The sequence below is a fragment of the Adiantum capillus-veneris genome, chromosome 11, assembly GCF_014529385.1.
Source record: "Adiantum capillus-veneris isolate H3 chromosome 11, ASM1452938v2, whole genome shotgun sequence".
Classification (NCBI taxonomy): domain Eukaryota; kingdom Viridiplantae; phylum Streptophyta; class Polypodiopsida; order Polypodiales; family Pteridaceae; genus Adiantum; species Adiantum capillus-veneris.
In genome coordinates this window covers 25,854,425-25,860,774 of record NC_140941.1, presented here as the reverse complement: position 1 = coordinate 25,860,774, position 6,350 = coordinate 25,854,425, and positions in this window count along the sequence as shown.

Below are 6,350 nucleotides of genomic sequence, written 5' to 3'. Positions count from 1 at the left end.
AATGAATCAGGCTCATCTGCATCACAAAGAGTGCTAAAGCAAGCCAAATCTACTTGCTCTCTGCCAAAAGTAGTACCAGCACGTGTTTTTCGTGGCAACGGTGCATCCAACTTGCTATCCTGCAAAGTTTTCTGAACCCATTTAGGCAAGGTTCTTTCTTCCCTGAGAACTTCTTGCTCTTCACGCACAATTTCCTCTACATCATGAGGTGTCACATGCTGATCAAAAGATTGATCAAGATTATCAACCTGTTGTGATTCTTGATTCTCCACAAAAGAAGGAAGCAAACCTTCAAATACATCATGTGTCTGCATATGAGGTACATCAAAAGCAACCATAGGTTGAGCAGTAGTTTCTGCAAAAATTACATCACGACTTTCAAAAATCTTGTTTGTAGCAGGATTGTAAAGTCTATAACCTTTACTTCCACTACTGTACCCCACAAATATACATTTGATTGCCTTATCATCAAGCTTCCCACGTAACTGCTGAGGGATGTGAGCATAAGCAAGACAACCAAAAACACGAAGATAACTGACTGAAGGTTTTTTGTCATACCAAGCTTCATATGCAGTAATGGTCTTCAAGGCACGAGTAGGACACCTGTTCAAAACATGTGCTGCACAAGCAACTGCCTCCATCCATAGTTTATGAGGCAAACTCTTAGCCTTGAGCATACATCTAGCCGTCTCCATTAAAGACCTGTTCTTCCTTTCTGCAACACCATTCTGTTGTGGTGTGTATGGCATAGTGCATTGGTGTTTAATGCCTTTCTTTCCCAAAAAATCCTTAAATGCACCTGACATGTATTCACCTCCTCGATCGGTACGAAGAGTCTGTACTTTGCAACCTGTTTCATTTTCAACCATGGTGACATAATGTTGAAAAACTGCAAACACATCTGACTTTGCTTTGAGTGGATACACCCAACAAAACCTGGAAAAGTCATCAATGAAGGTCACAAAATAAAGGCTGTTTCCCAAAGATGGCGTCCTCATAGGACCACATACATCACTGTGTACAAGCTGCAACTTTCGTGTCGCTCTAACTGAACCATCCTGCGAAAATGCAAATCTGTGCATCTTTCCAAGAACGCAACCTTCACATACATGTCTTGGTGGCATCTCCAATAAAGACAAATCATGCACCATATTATGACGTTGTAAAGTCATCAAACTGCCATAACTAACATGCCCAAATCTAGCATGCCACAACTCAGCATCCTGCATGGCCTGAGTCTTTGTTTCTGCAATACATACCTGAATCTGCTTTTCATAACGATCTAGCACAAATAGTCCATTGTCCAGCGTACCTGTAGTGATAAGAGAATAACCATTCTCTCGATCTCGTACAACACATCTGTCATCCTCAAAAATGACCCGAAGACCAATTTTTGCAAGAGAGGATACAGACAACAAATTCTTCTTGATCCCTGGAACATATAAGACATCTGGCAAGCATAAATCTGAACCATCTGAAATGGTAATCAAAATCTTACCAACGCCTTTGATTGGATAAGAAGCATTATTTGCACATGTCACCTTCTTTCCTGCTGGAGCTGCATCCAATGAACAAAAAAAATCCTTCCTTGAAGTAATATGCCTGGATGCACCACTATCAAAGTACCAAATCATTTGTGTCTTGTCAACACTGTAAGCAGAAAAATTTGAACATACTACAAAAGCATAAGAATCCTGCACAAAGTTTGCAGACTCTTCTTTAGCTGTAGAAGAATCACCAGAAGCTGAAACAACCAAACTTGACTCTTTCTTCTTTTCTTTAGCAATTCGCTTTTTACACTCACTAATGTAGTGACCAGGTTTCTTGCAGTAGTGACATTTACCTTTCTTCTTGGACTTGTCGGAATCACCTTTAGACTTCTCTGAAGATTGTCCTGCACTAGACTTGGAGTAATGAGCACTCTCTTTACCCCTGTTTTTGTTCTGAGCAGCGTAGCAGAAGTTACTTTTCGGAGGCGTTTAGATCAAGAGGGTGTGCTTTTTGACAGATTTTCTTCAGGTAAACAGTTCTTTTGGGAAGCAGCTTGTCTTAGCTTTGTGCTGAGATTTTGTGTAGAGTTTTGCTTGCATTGGAGAGGAGATTTGTGAATCTCTTGGAGGTTCTTTTGCTCTCTTGTGTGCATCTACAGTATGGCTCAATCTACGGAGAAAGAGATTTTTGGTGCGTTTACATCCGAAGACAAATTGGATGGTACCAACTATTCTCTTTGGTCTTTTATGGCCAAAAATGTTTTGGTTGGTAAAGGATTGTGGGATTATGTATCTGGAGATGAAGTTCGTCCAGGTAGCATTGCACCTGCCATGCCTGGTTGTGGTGCAGCTGTTGGTGGTTCACTTTTGTTTGATTAGTGTGGATTTGGTCCGCAAAGCAGATGAAAATGGGGAACAAAAGAAAATATAATGGCTTCCTTGTGTGGTGTAGGTAGCTCAAAGACGAGCACACAGGAAAGCAGATGTCAGGGCATGTAGGAAGGAGAATGAGTTGGAACAGGTAGGAAAGAGGAAGCCAAGTAGTTGGTGGGATACAACCATGTGGTTGTAGGAGGGTGTAGCGATTGGGAAGGATATATGATTTTCTTTCAGATATTATATCATGACTCAAATGACAAACATGCCATGTTGTTTGATTTTTGTGGTACAAACCATGCCGCCTCTCTCTCTGGTGGTTGTGTGCATGACCCAGTACGAGCAGATGGAAGCTCAATCTCTCTCTCTCTCTCTCTCTCTCTCTCTCTCTCTCTCTCTCTCTCTCTCTCTCTCTCTCTCTCTCTCTCTCTCTCTCTCTCTCTCTCTCTCTCTCTCTTGTCTATCAACATAGATGGAGCGACCGTGGAGATGATTATGACAAGGTGTTGCGCTAGACTAGATTGTCCTGCAGGTGATGGTGATTAGGTGACGAGCGGGATGGAAGAGAATTCATTCTGTTGATGATGATGAGGAGTGGCATCGCTTCACAGAGCAGGTGCGGGAGTGGGGCATGGCAAGAGGGTACAAACATTTTGGAGGTGCTTCTATTAGTAAGAATCTATGAAGATGCTCGCACGTCAACCAAGGGAAAAATCTAGAGGATGGCACCAGGGGGGGGATGTCATCTATGACAGTGAGGCGAGAGACAAAAAGATGGATTTTAATAATGGCCTATGTTGACTTTCTCTTTTCATTTCATCAATGCTCTATGGCTCATGGGTTGTTGGTTTGTGCTTGGTCGATTGAATATGGCAGTTGTATTTAGTTTGCAATGCTATTGTGAGATGGTTGTTCCCCTGTGATTATTGCCATCCCATGCAAGAATAGTAATGCATGACACATATAGGACCAAAGGATACGCGCTATGATGCAGGGAGGGCTGCACAATGAGGGAACAAAAAGGATAAAGATCTTGTGTCATATCTTATAGAAGCACCTACCTTGGCATTAATCTAATGCATTCTAGTTTTAGGGATTTTCTTATCCTTTACAAAACAAAAGACATTCTCAAACTAGATCCAAATATCTAATACATTCTCGATATATATATATATATATATATATATATATATATATATATATATATATATATATATATATATATATATATATATACATATATATCCTCACCTTGGTGTGCATGGTCTTGGGCTTTTGGGTGAGGGGGTCTATGCATAAATTGTGTATATCGCGTGCATTCAAGATGTTAAAATTTTGACCAAATAAATTGCACCCTTTTCCTATTCAATCTATAAATTCTTTCCCATTTCCGTTATATGATACCCTTTATAAGTGAAATTGTGTAAAAAAGTTGGAATTAAATAACCCTTTCTCTTGCACTCACATTATAATCGCATAATTATTAAGTGCCTCCCCCTTGTGTAGCTTTTGGGAGATTTGTATTAGAGAGTTTGTGACCTCGTATATGGACACAATCACATTCAGATGATCATTCTTGCATTCATACCCCTCGGTGTTGCCATAATCATTTTTCCTACATTGTTTATATCACTAGCTCTCTTTGTGGGCTCATTTTTCATATTTGAGTTATGTCATGATAGACTTACTACACTATGTTAATTATTTGTTCACTTGCAATGCCCAGGTAAGAAAGATTGCACAATACTGTGTTGCTTCCACTTGCCTCGCTTTCTCATCACTAGTCAAAAGCTTTCACTGAAAAAAGTTGGCTTTTTGCTGGTTGTTGATGTGGAAGATGATGTACATAAACACCCCTAGAATTTGTGACCTACATTAGTAATTTTGTTCTATTGAATTCTCTGTGTGTGTGTGTGTGTGTGTGTGTGTGTTAAGTGAAAGTCTTGCTCGAGTTTTGTACTTGCTCGGAAAACCTCACTCGTTGAATGGTAACACTCCTAATTCAGAACCAGTGGACTGTAGATACAATTACTAAGCTCAATTCCATTGGTAACTCTCCCCATAAACCCGAAGACCAAAGTGGAATTTTCAACCTTCGCAAGTTGTCTTTTCACAATGGCAGGGGGAACAACCGTGGGAGCGCCTTCTTGAGTGCTTGGAAAGCTCTGTCCCCTTTGGCCACTTCAACAACATCCTCCTGCATTGCCGAATCTTCACGCGACCTTTTGTTCAATGATAGTGCACAAAGGATTTTCGCTAGGTCTTTTTCCACCTGCGTCTTTCTTTGTTTCAGTTCTTCCTTACTCAGATTAGTAAGGGGTCTTTGACTGATATCATCAGCGCCCGGCTTTGCAAAGTCACCTATCGGATCGATGGCCTTCAAAGCGTCACGCTACTCGATCGTCGACCTCTACTTCCCCCTGCCACTGCTTCGGCGTAGAACGGCTTAGAGGAGCTGGCCATGGCACGGTGAATGGCCTCACCGACACCATCACAAACGGGAGATTCACCACCTAGTGGAGAATAATCGCTTTTTAAAAAGCGAGTATTATCTCCATTATAGCAACCCCTTAAGTGGGTGTAATGAAGACTACCTCTAGAAAGCAAACCGGATCATTAACATATAATAATTGCAATTCAGGCAAAGACAATAATCACTTAGGGAGAGTGAGTAGGAGCGAGTAGAAGAAAGCAAAAAACCTAGTGCACCACAGATGAGTCGGGCGTATCGGTGACGTGCAAGTGACTAGCGTCACCCTTGCACCAGCTTGAGTTGAGGATAATACAGAGAGAACTCCGCCTCGGTCACACCGAGCAAAAGACGGCAATAAAAATGGGAGTGCCCCTTCAGTGCGGGCTCACAGACTTAGGGCAGCCTTCACCTCGCCTGAGCCTGAGCAAAACCCCACCCAACTCTGCCTGCGTGTGCCCGCAGCTTGCAACTATACTTCCAATGCTAACCATCAGAACCCCGTCTGCATTGCATTTTTAGGATCCCACCATAATTCTACTAAATTCTATAGACACACACTTACACACACACACACACACACACACACACACACATATATATATATATATATATATATATATATATATATATATATATATATATATATATATATATATATATATATATATATATATATATATATATATGATGAGTTCTTTTTATTTCACATATCATTTCATAGCTTCACATGGCCTGATTTTTCTTGCATTCTATAAATTAATTCTAGTCAATATTTGTGAAATTCTGTTGTCGGTCGAGTTTCCTCCTCACAAAGAAGCAAACTGGAAATACAGTATAAACTTAAAATTTGCAAAATTTTTGAACTATTTTTTCAATCCACCCTTCACTAAAGGCTACTTATGTAGTCCAACAAGTGAAAGGGTCACGACAGCTTTCAAAAATAATAAGAAAGTGATAAAATCATTTAAACTGGTATTAGTGTTTGGGAAAGGATTGCATCAGCTTAGTCTGGAACTGATTGAAAATCGAGACTAGCTAGCTGCAAACCATGGTAAACAAAAAACGGATGAAATATGTGAGAAAGTCGTCCAAACATTTTGCAAATCTCAAAATTTTTCCGGTTTTTTTCTTTGTGAGGAGGGAACTCAATCAGTAACTGCTTAATAAAAGAGACTTTTTTTATGTTAACAATAATTGGAATCAAGCTATAAAATGCAAAAAATGTAAAGCCATGTGAAGTTGTGAAATGTAAGGTAAAATATAAAGAATTAATTAATATATGTGTGTGTAGAATTTATTAGAATTATGCAAGGTGAAGCTTCACTTTAGCATTCTAAAACAATAGAATGCAAAAAAAACATATATGTTGTGTGTGTGTGTGTGTGTGTGTAAAACTTACTAAAAATATATAAGGTGAAACTTCACTTTAGCATTCTAAAACAATAGAATTCAAGAAAAGTAAAGACAAGATGTGAAATGAAACTAAAAACTATGAAAGTCCCCTAACCCAA